Source organism: Silene latifolia, chromosome 3 (genome assembly GCF_048544455.1).
Source record: "Silene latifolia isolate original U9 population chromosome 3, ASM4854445v1, whole genome shotgun sequence".
Classification (NCBI taxonomy): domain Eukaryota; kingdom Viridiplantae; phylum Streptophyta; class Magnoliopsida; order Caryophyllales; family Caryophyllaceae; genus Silene; species Silene latifolia.
Genome location: NC_133528.1, coordinates 134578748 through 134599013, shown reverse-complemented (window position 1 = coordinate 134599013; position 20266 = coordinate 134578748). Strand labels below are relative to the sequence as shown.

The 20266-nt window shown below is 37.4% G+C and overlaps 1 non-coding gene across 1 annotated transcript; it reads left to right on the top strand.

Annotated features, from left to right (window-relative positions):
- The first annotated feature begins 14109 nt into the window (after positions 1 to 14109).
- LOC141650276 (small nucleolar RNA R71) lies at positions 14110 to 14216 on the top strand. The gene has a single exon (XR_012546318.1). It is a non-coding gene; the product is annotated as a small nucleolar RNA R71 (small nucleolar RNA).
- The last annotated feature ends 6050 nt before the right edge of the window (positions 14217 to 20266 follow it).

Here is a 20266-nt window from a genome sequence, read left to right as displayed (position 1 = left end):
GCCTTTGACTACTCTAAGAAACCTAGCACTTCACAAATTCCTTGTCGATCTCAACCTAGTAAACCTATTCACATGGGAAATAGTTAAGAAAGACCTAGAGAAGTTCATAAACCTAGAGAAAACCCTAACCCTACAACTCCTCCCAAACCAAATAAACCAAGGGTTAGAAAAACGGTCATTAGACAAGTTTGGATTCGAAAGGACTTAGTTTATAGAGTAACTAATCATAAGGGACCCAACTTAGCTTGGGTACCTAAAAACTGTATCTAATCCTTTATGCAGGTAGAAGTGAAAGAAAACAATCAATGGTATCTTGATAGTGGATGCTCAAGACACATGACCGGAGATAAGAATCTGTTTCTTTCACTCAAACCCTTCAACGGAGGAAAAGTAACATTCGGAGACAACAAAAAGGGAAAGGTTATCGGAGTTGGAAAAATCGGAATTTCTAAGTCTCACGCAATAAGTGATGTTTATCTCGTAGATGGTCTAAAACACAACTTGCTAAGCATATCTCAACTATGCGACAAAGGTAACAAGGTAGTTTTTCATACTGATAGTTGTCGCATTATTATAGAAGGAACTAGCAATGTTATTCTTGAAGGCCACAGAAAAAGAAATGTTTATATGGTGGATTTAAATGTTGTGCCTACTAACTCCTTTTCGTGCATGAAAGTTACACTTGATGATCCTTGTCTATGGCATAAATGTTTTGGTCACATTAGCTCACTAACCTTGAATAAACTCAAGAAGTGGGACTTGGTTGAAGGGTTACATAAGATCAAGTTCGACCAAGAAAAGATGTGTGATACGTGTGCAAGGTGTAAACAAGTAAGATCATCATTCAAACCAAAAAGAGTAGTAAGCATAAATCAAGCCTTGGAATTAGTACACATGGATTTATGTGGACCAATGAAGGTAAGGGGTAGAGGAGGATCCAGGTACGTCTTCGTTCTTGTAGACGACTACTCAAGGTATGTATGGCCTATCTTTCTTCATTCAAAAGACGAAACTTTTGATGAATTTGATTGTCTTATGAAACGTGTTCAAAACAAATATAAGACTAATCTTGTATCTATTCGTACGGATCATGGCACCGAATTTGACAATCAAACTTTTATAGAATATTGTAGAGTTAATGGTGTAGGGCATAACTTTTCCGCACCAAGAACTCCTCAACAAAATGGTGTCGTTGAACGTATGAATAGAACCTTAGAAGATATGGCACGTACAATGCTCTTGTGTAGTGGTTTACCTCGTAACTTTTGGGCTGAAGCCATTAGTACTTCTTGCTACATCCATAATCGTGCTATGATCCGACCTATCCTTAAGAAAACCCCCTACGAACTACTTAGAGGTCGAAAACCTAATATCTCCCATCTTCGCTGTTTTGGGAGTAAATGTTTTGTCCATAATAACGGTAAGAACCGTTTAAGTAAATTCGACCCTAGGAGTGATGTGGCAATTTTTATAGGATATTCAGATCATAGCAAGGCTTACAAAGTCTTTAATAAGAGAACTCTTTGTATTGAAGAAAGTGTCCACGTTATCTTTGATGAAGATAACGTGTTTGATAAGCCTTTACAGGATGAGGAGGAAGACTTGGATGAACCCGACTTTCGTCTTTCAAGAGACGATCCCCCGGAATTGGAATTGGAGGACAATGAGATTGAGGGAACGAATGGTGAACTTGATCGTTCCTCAAAAGATAAAAAGGAGAAAAACAAAGTTATAGTTGATGATACTATAACATTGACTCAAGACAAGAACTCCCAAACCAATGTTATAGATGATGTTACTATAACATTGAATCCAAATCAAGGTGTAGAGTCCGAGGTTATAATCGGCTCAAATACAACACCCGGATTGGATTCAGGGGGAACTTCCTCTAATTCCGAACCGAATGAAGTTGGGTCAAGCTCAAATAACGATGAAGAACCAAGCACTTCAACAAAGTGGAAATACAAGAATTTACACCCCATGGACAATATTCTTGGGAATATTAAGAAGGGTGTTCAAACAAGACGTTCCTTAAACAACTTCTGCTCTTTCTACTCTTTCCTATCCATGACCGAACCAAAGAACATCAATGAAGCTCTTGCTGAATCAGATTAGATTGTAACTATGCAAGAAGAGCTACAACAGTTCGATAGAAACAAGGTTTGGCATTTAGTTCCTAGACCAAAAGATCGTTCAGTCATTGGAACTAGGTGGGTCTTCAGGAACAAATTAGATGATGCCGGAGTCATTGTCAGAAACAAAGCAAGATTGGTGGTCCAAGGGTATAATCAACAAGAAGGAATAGATTATGACGAGACTTTCGCACCTGTTGCTCGTCTTGAAGCTATTAGACTTCTGATAGCATTCGCCGCACACAAGGGAATGAAGCTCTTCCAGATGGACGTCAAGACGGCATTCTTGAATGGTTATCTACAAGAGGAAGTCTTCGTTGAACAACCTCCTGGTTTTAAGAATATCAAATTTGAGGATCACGTGTTCAAATTGGATAAAGCCCTATACGGATTAAAGCAAGCACCTAGGGCGAGGTACGATCGATTATCTAAGTTTCTACTTGATAGTGGATTCTGTAGAGGGTCCGTAGACAAAACCCTATTTCTAAAGAATGAGGGTTCAGACCTTTTAGTTGTTCAAATCTACGTCGATGACATTATCTTTGGATCGACCAACCGAAGCTTGTGCAAATATTTTTCTGAGTTGATGACTTCCGAGTTCGATATGAGTATGATGGGAGAATTAAAATTCTTCTTAAGGCTGAAAATACAACAAACTGATGAAGGCATTAAAATCCATCAACAGAAATACATCAAGGAGTTGATTCGAAAATTCGGAATGGAAAATTCACATGCTATGCCTACTCTAATGGTCGAGAACAAGAAATTGACATTGGATGAAAACGGTAAATCAGTTGATGAAACTACTTACCGTGGGATTATTGGGTCACTGTTATATTTGACCGCAAGTAGACCCGATATTATGTTTAGTGTATGCGTTTGTGCGAGATATCAATCATCTCCCAAAGAATCGCATATGACGGCCGTAAAACGAATTTTACGTTACTTGATTGGAACGGCCAACTTATACCTATGGTATCCAATGGAGTGCAATTTTGATCTAGTCGGTTATTCCGATGCCGACTACGCAGGATGTTCTCTAGACAGAAAAAGCACGTAGGGTGTCGCCACGTTTGTCGGACCGTGTATCATCACATGGGGTTCGAAGAAACAAAATTCGGTTGCTCTCTCACCTGCTGAAACCGAATATATTGCCGCAGGACTGGTATGTACTCAACTTTTATGGCTTAAGCAACAATTACGTGATTATGGTGTTGACGTAGGATGTATTCCTATTTTATGTGATAATACTAGTGCGATAATAATTTCTAAAAATCCCGCACAACATTCACGTACCAAACATATTGAAATTAGACACCATTTTATACGAGACCATGTTGACAAAGGGAATATAAAACTTGAATTTTGTAGTACTGAAAAACAATGGGCAGACATTTTGACGAAATCATTAGCTAGAGAACGATTTGAGACTTTACGGTTGGAAATTGGTTTAATCAGTGGTACCTAAGCTTCTATATTTGTTCAATCTTTTTATGACTGACTAGTTAAGTTAAGATTATATGACTGTGTCCGTATATTGCGTTGCATGAATAATTTCGTTGTAGGAATATTTTTATCATAAGATTCTATTTGTTATTTAGAATTTAATTGTTATACAAACTAATTCCTTAACACAATAAATAAAACACACCAATTCTTTTATCTTTCCAAATCTCAAAGAATCTTTCCTATGTTGCTCTTTCTTGTACACGGCTCAATTATACACTTCCTATACAAACTAAATTTCCTTATTCTTATCCTTTGTCTAATAAATCTATCTCTTAAATTCCTACACCTACCATAATACATACTCCTAATTATACACTTACCATATTTACTCTCCACTTGTTAACCCTAGCCTACACCTATATCTACCCTCCTTGCGTGTTAACCGTCCACCCAACCCCACTTGCATACTTTTCTTTCTCTCAAATTTTTACCATCATCACAACTCATCTTCTTTACACAAACCATCACCATCACCTCCTTTTTCAACAATCACTATCATCATGAATCCAACTCATGCAAAAAATACCCGATCTTCAACCCGTCACCACCAAAACCGCCCCATTCATAACCAAACATCACCTCTACCACCACATGATACTCATTCCATTAATTGTCTTTCACCACAACCAAACCAAAATTCGCACCTGTTTCGTAGTCGGGACGAGTTGGTGTCCGAAGGCAAAAGACGTCGTCTTTTCAAAGGAAAAAATAAGGTGGTTGTCGATAATAGTGAAGCTGTGGAGGAACCCGAGGTAATAGTTCAGAATGGTGTTGCTCGTACCTTGCTTAAGGATGTTTCGAAAGCCGCGACCAAGGAAGGGTTAAATCGTGTTCGGCTTACTCATGATGAAAGCATCCTAGTAAATCGAGTTTTGAGGTATTCCATTCATGGTGGTAGGTACTATCCGAAATCTTGGTTGGTTAGTGTTCCCGCTCTTGCTTTCTTTGTTAATTTTCTTGATTTTCAAGGGTGGAGTCACATTAGTCACTTTTCGGGTCCTGTTTACCCAGTTGAGGTGGTTCAATTCTTTGCTAGTGTTTCTATTAAGAAAGGAGTCTTGCATGCGGTTGTTAATGGAGTTGATGTGACGGTCTCTGTTTCGGATTTTTGCTCTGCTTTTTTGGTTCCCGATGAAGGAATTGAATTAAATCTGAGTCTTGAATTGTCTAATGTTGTGAGTGAAAAGGAGTTGTTAGTGAAGAAGTATTTTGAGGAGATGACGGAAGGAGGTAATATCGTGGTTCGTCCTCTCTCGGCAAAAATCAAGTTCCTTTTGAACTTTTTGTGGAACACAGTGGTGCCGAGGACAGGAGGCCGTGATAAGGTGTCGAGTTATGAAGCTATAATGGTCTATTCTTGGTTGGAAGGTCAGAAAGTGAATTTGGGTAGTGTCGTGTTGCACCGTATACTTCAGACTAGTCTCACGGTGACAAAAGAGAAGTTGAGCACCACAATCGATTTACCATATGGGATGTGGGTGTCTCGGTTGTTGGAGATTAAGCGTGTGGTGAGACAAGATAGTTACGGTGTTAGTGCGCGGGACTGTATGTGTGACAAGTTGATCAAGCTAATGGGTCTTGGTGTTGATGGACCCGAGTAGCTTCTTGCTAAAGATGTTGAGAAAACCCTAGTGGATTCGGGATTGGGAGCTATGGAGTCAAAGTTGAAGGGGTTTATGAGTGGTTTAATGGAGAAATTCGAGGAGCATTCGACTAATTTGGCTACGGTGTTGTCACGGGTTGGACCATCTCGGTCTTTAGACTCGGGCTTGGATGCTACTCGGGTGTACTCATGGATGGAGGAAGTGGACAAAAGGTTAGCCGGTTTTGAGAGGGAGTTGAAGGCAATTCATGGGGAAGTGTTCCCACACGGTGATCGTCTCACTTTCCTTACGAGTCAGGGTGGAGCTTTGGTTATGCACGGGAAAGCAATGGCGGGTGATCAAGCGCTCACGTTGGAGGCCACAAAAGCTCTTTCCTTGAAAGTGCTTAACTTTGAGAGGAACATTGGTACACTTTCTCAGTTGATTTGAAGCTCGTTTGACCGTCTTGATGCCTTAGAGCATCGTACTAGGCCCGACTACGTAAACCCGTATAAGACCCGCGACATTTGATTTCCTCTCGTCTTACCACATCTAGCCCTGATCTTTCTTAGCTTTCTTTTTCTTTTTGTTGGTGTGTTTACAACATTATCATTCGGCCCATTTTGGCAATGCACTTGTGGTTATGGCCCAAGTGTTTCATTAGACATGTGTTAATTCGGCCCACTTTGGCTTAAACATGTTTAATTCCTAGTTTGTATGATAATTCTCTTTTGGATGCTTATAGTCTTGCGTGTTATTATTATTTCCTATAACGTTTTATCTCTTGTCTCGTCTTATATTATTCTAGTCATTTTTTATTTGTTCTTAGCTTTTCGATGATGTCAAGAGGGGGAAAGAACGACTATAGTAAGCATCTACCTAAGCTTGCTCCTTGTCAAGACCAATTGTCTCTTAAAGTCCTTTAAGTTTCGATTTTAGAAAAATCGTTTGAATCGTGCGTTAATCTTTATTATCAAGATAACGGTATTATATTGAGGGGGAACTACACAATTAGTCACAAATGTTAGGAGGCTTGCCATCATCAAAAAGGGGGAATTTGTTGAACCATATAGCTTATATGTTTATGTTTTGATGATGTCAAGGTGCTTTACAATCTATATACTTGTTGCGTGTAATCGTTTGTTAAGTGTTTTAGAATTAACCTATTACAAGCAACAGAGAAGATTGTGACAATTGCATGAAAAGTTCGAGTCTTTATTCGAAGATCAAACGGTTCAAGAATCATTCAAGAATTATGTGAAGACGAAGTTCGTCTAAAGATTTATCAAGCTTGGATGATGACATAGCCTCTACTCGAAGATCTCCTTGAATATTAGAATAAGTGTAGGTGATTATCTCGTAATGGTAATCAAGAATGCGTTTCTTGGATTAGTAAAGTTATAGCTTTGCAGCTATAACATTACTAGTAAAAGAGCTCAATGTTATAGGTCTTCTACTATAACATTGAAATGCTGAGTTTTTATGCACGACTTATAAATATTTCGAAAATTGTTTTTTAATTGTTTAAAGTTTTTTTTAAATGTTTTAATGAAAGTATTTATATATTAAAGCCCGGTTTAGTGGCTTTGTATTAAACGTTAATTAGTAGTTATAATGGATCAACTTATGAGTTGCACTTTGCTACTAATTCTTAAAACCTAAATTCTAATTATATGTTGAGATTAGGGTTTGGACGAGTCACGAGGCATATGGGCCGTGACATCTCGTGTTACCTAGGGTATATTAGGTAAAGATTTTATTCCATAATAATATCTTTACATATCTCATATATCTTACTTAATATATTTGTTTATGGTAAAAGATATTCTTGTTTTAGGAAATCTTATCATAATCTTAGAATTTATAGTAAAGGTAATATTTGGAAAGATTATATTCTATCTCTTAGAATAATCTTTATTATCTTTTATAGGCTTTTAGGAAAGAGATAATAAGAAGATATGATTTGTTTCTATATCTTATTATTTCGGCTATTAGGGTTTGACAAAACCGTGTAGCCTACTCTTTCTTCTCCTATAAATACTTTGCTATTTACAACATCTAATAGAGAGACCTTAAGCATAAAAATTGATTTTAATTTTACAAAGCAAACCGTGTGTTTTAAATAGAAAAATCGATTTGCTATTTTGAAAGGTCGTGTGTTATAAAACTCGCATACTCGTTCTTCATTTATCGTTATAAGATAATAGTGCTTAGTTGAATTCTTAACTTGTTCATTAACGTGAACCTTTGTTAGAATCATTAGTGCTTTCTTATTAGCGTAAGTTAGTCACTCGAGTATTTAACGGAACTCATTGAGTTACAGCTAGAGTTAGTTGTACGAGTTGGGTTAGTAAATTTGTAATCCGTAGAAAGGTACTAAATTTATTAATCGAGAATAGTGGACGTAGGTTTCGATTTGTGAAACTGAACCACTTCAAAACCCTGTGTCTCTTCGTTCTTTCGTTTGTTTCGTTTAGTACGTTTACCTTCATTAGTTGATTAGTTAAAGTTTAATCAATAAACTTTAAATAATCAATTACATTAGCATATTCGAAAAAGCTTTTAAAAAGTTTTAAATCCTCAATTCACCCCCCCCCCCCCTTCTTGAGTATTTTGGATCAATAGACTCTTCAATGACTATCCTTTCTTTTATGTTTCTAATTCAACTATGGTATTTTGATACAAAGTTGTGATAATGTATCCCCTTTTTATTGTAAATAGGGCCTCCTCCAAGCAAAGACAAAGGAAAGGAAAAGCAAGCTTGAGAAATCATCAAGGAGCTAGGAGTAGCTTCCAATGAAGCTTGGCTTTTTATTATTGTCTTATTTTAAGTTGTGTTTCGGATTTTTAGAACTATTTTGACTTCCGTGTTCGACATGGAAATGGTTGATCCTTTCTAAACAATGGTTGTATTTTGGATTATGGTGGCTTGGTTTGCAACCCAAGTCACCTCTTTTATCGTATTTCTTTGTTCTAAAAATTCGTCTTTATATGCTTGCACATAGAAACATATGATCATCTACTTAAAGTGATCTAATAGACGACTATAATGATGGGATTCATTATATGTCCACAAGCTTAAAGCTTGTGTATGATCAATTATAAAGTGATGTTGAGTTGATGAACTCTCCTAAAGGAATGTCAATTACCAAGTACACTCATCAAATCTAAAACTATTAGTCAATCTATGAGATAGTCCTCCTTATACTTCAAAATCATTATTTGTGTCTCATAAGCTATCTTTGAATATCTAGTGTATTTATTCTAAAGATAGAGTGGGAGAAAAATGAAGACACAAAGAATACAAAGATAATTTGTATACTTGAGTATATGAGATCTACGAAAGAAAGAATGATTTGTATACCTAAATCGAAAGTATACACCAATAGATGAGATCTATGGTCTCGAATAGATGAGATCTACATGACAAAAGAGACCAAGTGAAGTAATCAAAAGAATATGTTCTCAAGATAACTACACGAGGAGACCAAAAGAAAGTTTGAAAGAAAATGACTAAAGAAAAGTCTTAACAAGAGATTTGGCTAGTTTGTGAACAACATTTGACCAAGAGTTTCAATATTGATATTTACTTAAAAGCCTAAATGAAACAAAATTGCATCCTTGAAAATAAATGAAATTTATGACTAAAAGTTGCAATGGAAGATATGCCGATATCTAATAGAGCTAAGTTAATTGTTAACCATGCTAGTGTCATTACTTAACCTCATTATGAAAATGAAATGGTTAAACCTCCTTCCGAAAAAGGGTATTTTGAGAAGGACGTGTATTAAATGAAATTCACATTTAAATAATGACATTGCTACGCATCATTATAAAAATGAATGAGTTAGAGATTAAAAATATCTTTCCATAAGTTTAAGATTGAAACCTTTTCTAAATAGGTATTTTGAAAAGATATGTTGGGAACATATTTGGTTTTATCTTAATAACTTGGCAAGGCAAAATGTATTTCAATTCTTGAAATATTTCGATTGAGTAGTCAATTGCGAAACATGTGGAATTGAGTGGGAGTTTGGAATTATCATGTGAAGACATGGAATTTAGTGGGAGCAATCATCTTGTAGAATTTATAACTCATTACTCATTGAGAATGACGAGCTAGTACTATCTTTCACAAAGAAGTGTTTGAGTTTTCAATTCTGGATGAAAATGGACTATGATGAATCCAATCACATCATGGGATAATTGGACAGGTATTGAGATATACACATCAAATCAACTAGAAACGTAGGTTATTCATATTGATGAAAATGGAATTACCATAAGCAGTCATGGTCATTCATTGAACCTAAAAATGGTTGATCACATGATTAAAAATTACTAATGTTTCCGCCATTAGAGTAATCATGCACATGTCCAATAATGAATCATATGCATAAGAGCATGATGAGTCATTGGCTAGCCATAGAAGAATCGTCATGAATTCTCGAGGAGAACTAATGAGCTATTCTAGTGTTGGACAGAACACTCTGTTATGTGACAAGAAGTTGCACATATTGAAGTTTGAACACACGTAAGGATTTATGAAAATCCTAAGCTATTCAAGCTAAAAGGAGAAATAAGAAGTTTGAAAAGATACTTGTTATAGTAAGAAGTTACTCAAAACTAGTATTTTCTAATATGCTAGGACTTCTGAGAAGTGCTAGGCTAATCATCTTGACAATTGTTGCAAGACCCTACAAAACGTATACCTAGTGCATTGCGAGTTGGTAGAACACTTGACCAGTGCAAGTTACATCATCCACCATAATTCGTTGGTTATGTGATAAACGACAAGAAAGTTCTTTCAAGATAAAGAACCTAAACCTAGGTTGGGAACCTAGATGTGTACTTGGTAAGGTTCATGCTATGTGAGACAAACATGAAAATAAAGGAAAATGCAATTCATGAGTTTGAACACATGTACACATGGTATGTTAAACTCATGTTGCAAACGACTAGTGTTCACACACTTACGATATACATCACAAGGTTGTAATATGGTATTGACTACCCGAATGTGATGTCGACATTCGTCGTTTGAGTTATTATTAACTCACCTCATACTTTGTTACATCCAAACGAGTTGTAGAGACAATTGAACCCCGTTAAAGTGAACACGGATTAGCATTGTATTCGCCCATAGTCACTTATATGAGGTGACGTCTCGAAGTGACTAGAGTGTGATGCGATTGATGGCAAGTTCAAGTGCCATGGAGTCATGTGAGATGACTAGTCGATCACATGGGCAAACTGTTAGGAACACTTTGTCGGGCCTTATGACCGCTTATAGAGTTCTGGCAAATTTATATAGCCTGGTCGTGGCGAGAGCTCCTATAGTATTCTAATGAGTCGATTCTTTTGACTAAAGACTGTTCGCCTAAGGTGGCACAGTTTCAGATTAACTTTGATTTATGTTACTACGACCTTCGTAAATGGGGTCAAATGGGCATATTTTGGGTTATGATGGTTGTGGCTGGTCAAAGGGAATAAGTGCGATAGGAATTGTCCACCCCTTGTCAGGGTTGTAACAATATCTCAGGGCCACTCGAGGAGTAATGAACTGGAAATGCGTGGCCACGCTCGGAAGGTATCCATGGTGGATAATTCCGGTCAATCAGTTATTCTCCAGATCGAGGAAACCACTCTCGATATGATCACTTCCAAGTACGACCTGAAAGACACCTTGCATTGAGTGGGAGATAGTAATAGGACAAGATAATTGGTGACGCACACTTGTCGAGGACAAGTGGGAGATTGTTGGAATATGTGTCCTACGACAATAATGCGATCACAACTGTCGATCATGATGATCACATGTATAAGTCTCATTTTAAGAATACATGTGGGAAGTAATTTTTACTGTCAACTGGTCCACACATATCGGTAATGATTGGCTGACAAGAGTTTGACATTACTGTCGTGCGACGGTGGTGATCAGTTGATCCCCTTAGGTCATACCTAAAGGGTAACACTCTTAATTGATTATTTAATTAATTGTATGTCGATACGGGTTAATTAAATTACTTAAAATTGACGGACGATTTTGGAAGTAATATTTACGTGTCTCATTGTAATTTGATTAAATAAGATACGGTCTAAGTGATCGAATTGTTTTATTGCTTTGATGAAATTATTGTTTACGGAAACAATTGGAACTGAATGAATAATTTATTATAAATACAAGACGTTGTGATTTATAATTAATAAACTGTTTTTGGTACAAGTAATTATGAATTACTAAGTCGATTTTGTGCATGACGTATTTTTATTAATACGTTGATTTTTAATAAGTTAAAAATACATGACAATTTCACATGACTAGTAACATGTGACAATTGACAAATGACAAAATATAAAATGGACCACCCATTTTATGTAAGTGCCGAAAAATTGGAGGGAGTATAATGTTTAAATTGTGTTAAATAATTAAGTGGAAAGCATAATGATTATAACTAGCTTGTAGCCATGCAAACCTAGTTTTTCTTGAGAAGAATTACTTGCCCATGCATTGGCTCTCCTCCACCCTACCCACCGGTTTTCTAAGGCCATAATAGAGAGTTTTTCTCTCTAATTATTCATTCACAACTTCACATAAAATTTCTAGTGTAAGAAATATAATTTCCTCTCTACATCTTATGAAAAATTAGAGATATAATAACTCCCAAAATTCCTTTCTCTATACCGAAATAATAGAGACCAAAATTAATATTTTGGGTCAATTTTTAATAAGATTAATATTGTTCTAGTTCAAATAATATTAGTTTTTAAGAGGTTATCTTGGGTATACATCTTTGGGAGGGATTCTAAGCTTGAATCTTTGTTCTTCCATATAAGGAAAGCTCAAGAACAAGTAAGAAGGAGATCTTACTTGTGCCCTTTAATCCGAAACTCCCATAGTAAGAAAGACGATTTCTTCTCTATACTTATTTATGTTTGCATGCATAAGATCTAGATTTAATTTTATGACTAAATTAAATATCACATATATGAATATGTTGTTTAATGAGATTAATAATTACTAACAATAGGAAGAACACCAACTACACATGGGATTAAAAAGTTTCCGGGTCACCAAGTTTAGTGGGCATTTTGTTAAGGATATGAGAACTACATGCCTCTTCCATAGCCACTATCTCTTGGTCACCCAAGACCCTTTTCTTGGTCAAGATGTGTTTTAAAAATTTTGAGTAAGTTGGCATGTTCATAATCACTTCCGTAAAGGGTAGGGTAACCTCAAGTTTCTCAAGCATATCACAAAACTTGGCATACTTAAGGTTTTCCCTACTCTTAATGGCTCTTGATGGGTAAGGAATATTAGACACAAGTTGAGAATTGGAAGATACCTTTGGAGGAACCGAATTCTTTGTTACCTTTTTGGTGTGTTGCAAAGGCACTTCTTCAATAGCTTCTTCCTCATAAGGGAGGTCTTCCACATATCCATCAACATCTTTTTCCACTTGGATTTTCCCATTTGAAGACTCTTCACAAGCTTTCTTACCCTTCTTGGCTTCACTCAATCTAGCCGACGATGTTATGGATGAACTTTCATTTTCACCACCCATTTCCATCCTAGTCCTCTTGGGATCCTCATCAACGTCTACCTCAAGATCTTTGTAGGGGTCCTCAAGCTCTACATCGCTCCTCAACACTACCGCATGAGCATGGTGGCTATTAGAGGCGTCCTTGGAACTTTGACCTTGGGCTAATAGACCACCGGATGGCCTATGAGGGTTAGCCATAGCATGAGAGGCCATCCTTGATTCCATTTCTCTCATATCTTTAAGGAAAGTAGCCCTTCAGTTTGCTTGTTCTTGTTGGGTTGCCTTTGCAAAATTAGCCATTTATTGACTATGTTGAAGTTGCATGTTCTTTATCATCTTTAAGAGCTCATTTTGGGAGGGATCACCTTGGGGTTCCTGATAAGGTTGGTTGGCTATGGGTAAAGGGAACCCATAGTCATACCGAGTGTTGGAACCTTGGTTGTTGTTTTGTCCCCCTTGAAAATTACCCCTAGGACCATTGTTGTTGAAGTTTGATCCTTGGCCTTGATCTGGAAACCCTTAAACATACACTTCAAATCCTTGATTAGCTTGGTTCACTTGGTTCCCTTGATAGAACCCTTGATTGTTTTGATTGCCTCCAAAATCTTGGTACCCTTGTGGTTGGTTCCCATAGTTTTGGTTTTGATTGTTGTTTGGCCATTGGTTTTGATTTCCGGGGTTACTTCTTTGGTTGGAGAATCCTCCCCTTGGTTGAGAAAAACCGGGTGCATTATTTGGGGCTTGTGGTTGAAGGTGTTGTGGGTTTTGAACATTGGTACTCTTGTAGCTAAAATTGGGGTGGTTCCTTAAACCCGGATGGTAGAAGTTACTGTTTGGGTTGTAGATATTGGGATTGTTGTAGGGTGGTCTTGGTGGTCTTATATTGTTGTTATAGCTTTGGAAAACATTAACATCTTGGACATTCTCTTCATATCCACCGTTATAGTTGTTGGGAGTTTGGCACACATATCAAAGGTGTGACCGCTCCCTCCACAAAGTTCACAACTTGAAGCTTGAACCACTTCCTCCATGGGTGGACCATGCAAGGTGGTGGCTTGGTGCACTTGGTTTCTTTGTAGGCTTTCAAGTTGTTTCGTGAGTAAGTCGAGTTTAGCATTTGTCTCGGAGTTGGAGGGGTTCTCCTTGGGATATCTTCCATTTCTTCTAAGCACATTGCCTCTTGTACCATAGTTAGCCTCCGAATCTACCATTTTCTTGATAAGAGTCGTGACCTCTTCCTCACCCAAATGATCGAACCCTCCCTTCACGGAGGCATTCACCATGTCCTTGGTCCTTGGGAGCAAAGTTTGAAAGAAGGTTTGAGTCACATACCAAGCCGGGATCCCATGATGAGGATAACTAGCAAGTAGATCTAGGTACCTATCCCATGCCTCTCCAAGGGACTCTTCTTCCTCTTGTTGAAAGGTATGAATTTCGTTCCGGAGCATAGCGGTCTTGGATGTTGGGAATACTTTGCTAGGAAGGCCTTGGCTAAAGCATCCCATGTGGTAAACGTGTCTGGTGGGTGGATATTCAACCAACGATCCGCCTTCCCCGTTAGAGAGAAAGGGAATAACATCAACCTCAAAGTTTCCTTGGACACTCCATTTCTCTTCATCATACTCACCTTCTCTTGAACTTCTTAAGATGGGCATGAGCATCTTCGTCGGAATTCCCACTAAAGCAATCCTTTTTTATTGAGCTCACTTGAGCGGGGTGCATTTCAAAATTATTAGGAGCCAAGGGGCCAAAGTTGATCTGGTTACAAGCATCATTATGGTTAGGCCGGTTGTGATCTCGTTAAGCCATTTGTGGTGGTGGATTTGGTATATGAGGGGGTGGTTTTTGAGGTGGGCTATTTGGAAGAGGGAAGTTGTGAAATGGATTTTCTAGTAGAGTCTCAATTGTGATGTTTGGTTGAAGTGGGGTTGTGGTATCAATGTTTTGTAGGGTGTGTGGGTTTGGTTGATCTATGTTTGCTTGTGGAAGGTTCCGAACTCTATCAAGGGTCCTTGTCCTCAAGGTTCTAAAAAGCCTTTCGGGGTCGGACTTGAAGAGTAGAGCTTGGTGGTTCCTTCTAGGCATGCACTCAATAAACCGTTAGTCTCCTAGTGTCTTTACACACTAGGGGAGGGCAAGAAATCACACACTCTACAATGAAACACACAACTACTAAAACAAACTAACAAGTGAGATAAGACTAAAGCAAAGACTCTTCATAAACTAAATATAACCTAACGCCATCCCCGGCAACGGCGCCATTTGATGAGTAAGATATAGGTAGGGTCAAGTCTCTTATCACCAATAATAATTTTAACCCAATTTAGTGTGTAAATCGGGGTCGAACCACAAGGAAGGAGGGGTTTCTACTTAGCTTAATTAGGAGTCTAGTCTAGTCAAAAATGAAAGGAAGGGAGTTGATTTAAACTACTAGATGTAACTAATGCAAGCAATTGAGAGGAAATGTATATGATTGATTAAAGGGTAGGGCTTTCGGGTTCATCTAAATGGTTTAAGGGGAAACATGATAATTTAAAGGGTCTATGGTGAGAGTTTATCCTAGGATGATGAATCAATGTCTTGATTATCCTAAGGGTGACCAATAACTTTCATTAAGAATCACACTTCTCTTAAGCAAACAACAAGACCACCACAAACTTTCGTTCAATGGAGGAATTAAGCAACAATGAAAAAAGGCACAAGCTTTCATTCATGCAAATCATCAAACACCTTGTGTGCAAGATTAAGAAAGATAAACAATTTCACCAAAAACTCAAATAATCACACAATCATGCCCATTAATTCCATTTAGACTCCCCCTAAACCCTAGAAAGATTACTACTCACTCATGTTCAAATTGTTCAAACAAATAAATGAAAAAGAACAAACAATCAAAAGAGATGGCATGGTAAGGATTCCAACAATTATAAAAGACAAGTTAAAATGTAAACAATTGATTAAGCAAGTAAATAAGAGAAGAGATGTACCAACAAAGAGTAAAGATGAGTACATTGATAGAATTAATGAATAGAATCCTTCAATATCTCCCAATACAATCCAAATACCAAATGTAAACTATTGATAATAACTACTACTAAGCAACTTTTACTAAAGGATTAATAATAATTATGGAAAGATTAGTGCTTTGATTAAGGAAAGATTACATAAATTAGGGAAAGTTTTCAGATCTAGGGTTGTCTTTACAATTGATTAGGGAAGGGGTATTTATAGTGTTTCATTGGATTAAAGGAAGAAATGAGATAAAGCCCATTTGCGTGTTGTGTCATCCTGTGCCGGCTGCATCTGCCGGTAGCGACATCTTCAAATTCTGGGGAAAAATAGACCTGGTGTATTCCCTGCCTGTGGACCGGCTGCCGGTAGCGAGTCCTTCAAAACATGGCCCAAAATTCAACTTGAAAATGGCTAAGTGTTGGGCGTGTGTTCCTTGCCGGTGGACCGGCCTGCCGGCAGAGAATACCTCTCAGCTACTTTTCTCTCTTTTCTCCACAAAGCAATGTCCCCTGCCGGTGGGCCGGTTGCCGGCCTGCCAGCAGAGAACTACGCTTCAGCTCCTCATCTCCCTTTTCTTCATGCTTAGACATTGAAACGCCTTCCTTGCCCCAATTCCTCTATAATCGCCTTGATTCCTGCAAGAGGGGTACACCTAATCACAGATACGGGAATCGGGCATAAAATGCAAGGCAAAGTACACAAAACCGACTTGATATGAGTCAGAATGCATAAAAGAAGAAGGGAAATTCGGTGCAAATAAATCATATATCATTGTCCAACGCTCACAAATAATAGTTTTTAAGATAAACCTAACATAAAGGTGTCAACTTTTACACTTAGGCCTCTTTGTTTCATAAGGGATTTAAAATTGTGTGTTAATTTGTAATTTACATGATTTAATGTCCTACATTAGAATTCACCTTAATTGCGTTTTTATGTTTGGTTACCATGCCGAAATTTCTTTTTCCTATGAGTTTCCAATGACCTTGGGGGAGTTAGGTAATTTAATTCTCCCATTATATAGGAGTTGAAAACTCCTATAGAGTTTGAAACTCCCTATGTTTCAAATAATGGGGTAATCAAACAACTTCCAAAAAAACATAATTCATGGGATTTTAGAATTCCCTTGAATTGAGTGGGCAACAAAACGAGCCCTAAAAATGCTTGATTCTAACATATAAATACACAAAATAGATGTAATATCAAGCAACACATCACTGTTATCTTTTTTTGCACTTCAATCTCTTAAACCTTTGTCAATATTTTATAGGTGTACATCCAGGTCACTAGAGACAACACTTACCTGCAATAGCACAAAATCTTTTTTAAAAAAACCATACTTCATAAAGATGAGTAATATGGAGTTTTTATTATACTAGAAGAAATAACGCTGAGAGGGGAATAATGGCGCAAAAATGGCGGAGATCCATCGAGAAATGAAGTTTTTATGACAATCTTAGAAGTTTGAATTTTCCAGGTTTAATGGAGGTTTTGGACAAAGAAATGAGCTAAGATTTTAGAGGAATGAGATGAAATGATGATTGTCTCCTAAAATTAAACCCAAAAACTTGATCCAATATGACTATACTTGACCATAACTTAATGAGTCGAGTTTACTAGAATTTCACATAGAATCGGATTCTCTAATCTATTATAGATACTTCGTTCTGGACCTCCCTCAAGACAATCAATAATGATTGGACCGCATGTCTAGCATATAATAAAATTTTATAACGTTTCGTAAATTGGTTAATAAAGGTAACTCGAACACTTGTATCTACCCCTTAGCACTACTACAAATACAGGCAACCACAACGGCCCTTTAACAACGCTTATTCACGAAAATCATCAAAACACGTTGTAGAATTTATTCCGCGAATTTTACCAAACTTAATGACAACGGTTATGTGTTGTTAACCGTTGTTATTTCTTTTAACAACGGGTCATACTTAAACAACCGTTGTTAATAAAAAAACTAATAACAACGGTTAAATTTTAACCGTTGTTAATGGTTTGGCGCCAAATTAGTGAAAAGTAATCACAACGGTTATATTAGAACCCGTTTTTAATACGTTTTAACAACGGTTGTAGACTCAATAACCGTTGTTATTAATATTATGAAAATCTTAAGAACAACATATTGCTTTATTCTGCTATACGCTACAAACACAAACACAAGCTAATACTGCTACTATATCATCCTCCATTCCTCCCTGATCGTCTATCTGTCTTCATCTCCGTCACTGTTGTCACGTCTTCTCTCCCTCATCGCGCGTGTTTATCAATCAGGTATATATATGTTTCTTAGCAACGCTTATTATAACTAGATATAGGATTTTTTGGGTTATTATCTAATTTGTTGATAATTTAGCTTAATTGCTTTCCTGAATTTCGTTTATTTGTTTGCCTATTATTGTATTTTCTGAATTAGTTGCCTATTATTACGAATGTAGAATAATGACTCGAACTTGGATGATTGATGCAAATATGAGTGACCGCACCTACAAGGATGGTTTAGCTGAATTTTATGAATTCGTTTCGAACAATTTGAAAGGTTCTTCTAGTATTGCATGTCCTTGTGAAAGATGTGGTAATATTAGCTATATGGCTTTTCCGGACGTTAAAATACACCTAGAAAAGTGGAGATTTAGTCGATCCTATACACTTTGGATTTTTCATGGGGAATCATTAGAGGAAGAGAATAACTCTGAAGAAGATGATGTTGAGGTACACGAAAGGCTAACTGATGATCCTGAGTTTGCCGAGTTTTTTGAGTTGGAAGAGTTGGAAGTAGAGAAGTTGAATGTTGGGTCTATAGATAATGAGGAGAATGATGATGAGTCCATTGCTTTTTAAGATGTAGGTGATGACACTAGTAATTGGGATGACCTTAACAACATGTATGAGAAGTTGTGTGAGTCTGAAGCACCTCTTTATCCTGGTTGTAAGTTCACAAAAATGTCGGCTGTGGTGAAGTTGTATAATATCAAGGGGGCAAATGGGGTGAGTGACACGTGTTTCACTAGTTTTTTAGCCTTGATAAAGGAGTTGCTTCCTGATGGTAATGTTCTACCTGTTAAGACATATGAGGCGAAAAAACTAATAAGAGGAGTGGATATGAAATATGAGAAAATACATGCATGTCCAAATGATTGCATATTGTATCGGAAATTATATCAAAACTTAACCAATTGCCCTAAATGTTTGGAGTGGCGTTATAAGGATAAGGAAGGGATCTCGGCTAAGGTGTTGTGGTATTTTCCATTGATACCAAGAGTCATAAGGATTTATGCGAATCCCGATGATGCAAAAATGTTAACTTGGCATGAAACAGGAAGAATAAATGATGGAAAGCTAAGACACCCGGCAGATGGTAAGCAATGGAAATCGTTCGACGCTAAGTATCCCGAGTTCGGCAATGAACCTAGAAACTTACGTCTAGCGCTGTCCACTGATGGAATGAACCCACACGGAAACATGAGTAGCCAACATAGTACTTGGCCAGTAGTGTTGGCTATTTATAACTTACCTCCATATGTGTGCATGAAAAGAAAGTATTTGATGTTGTCGTTGTTAATTTCCGACCCTAAACAACCTGGAAATGATATAGATGTATATTTGGAACCTCTTCTAGATGATTTGCGATTGTTGTGGGATAGTGGGATAGAAGTATTTGATGCATATAAGAAAGAAACTTTCAATTTGAGAGCGATGTTATTGTGTACAATAACCGACTATCCGGCTTATGGCGACCTTTCTCGGGCACACGTTCATGGGAAAGAGGCTTGTCCATTGTGTGGGGAGGATATCGAGTCCGAATACTTGAAGTCTTCTCGTAAGTATGTGTATATGGGAAATAGGAGGTTCTTGTCTCATGACCATTGTTATCGCAAGATGCAAAAAGCATTCAATGGAAGACAAGAACTTCGTCAACCTCCTAGAATTTTGAGTGGGCATGAAGTTTATCAGAAAGTAAAGCATATTGAGATAGATTATGGGAAGAAGAGCGGCTTTAAATTGTCTACTCGTGGGTATAAGAAAAGATCCATATTTTTTGATAAACTTCCATATTGGCCGACTGGAGGTCGCATTGCCTCGATTTCATGCACATTGAGAAAAATGTCTGTGATAATATTATCAATACCCTTCTGAATGTTCCTGGTAAAACAAAGGATAACGCCGCAGCTAGGGAAGATATGAAAATGATGGGTATTAGGCTAGAGTTGGCACCACAGAAGAGAGGTAATCGTACATTTTTACCGCCAGCAACTTTTACCCTTTCACGGAATGAGAGAAAAGAGTTCTGTGCATGCTTGAATGGAATTAAAGTGCCACATGGTTATTCGTCGAACATCAAAAGCCTAGTGTCGATGCAAGACCTAAAACTCACCGGGTTAAAGTCACATGATTGTCACACTTTGATGCAACAATTACTACCTGTGGCTATTCGTTCCATTTTACCCGAAAAGGTAAGATATGCTATAAC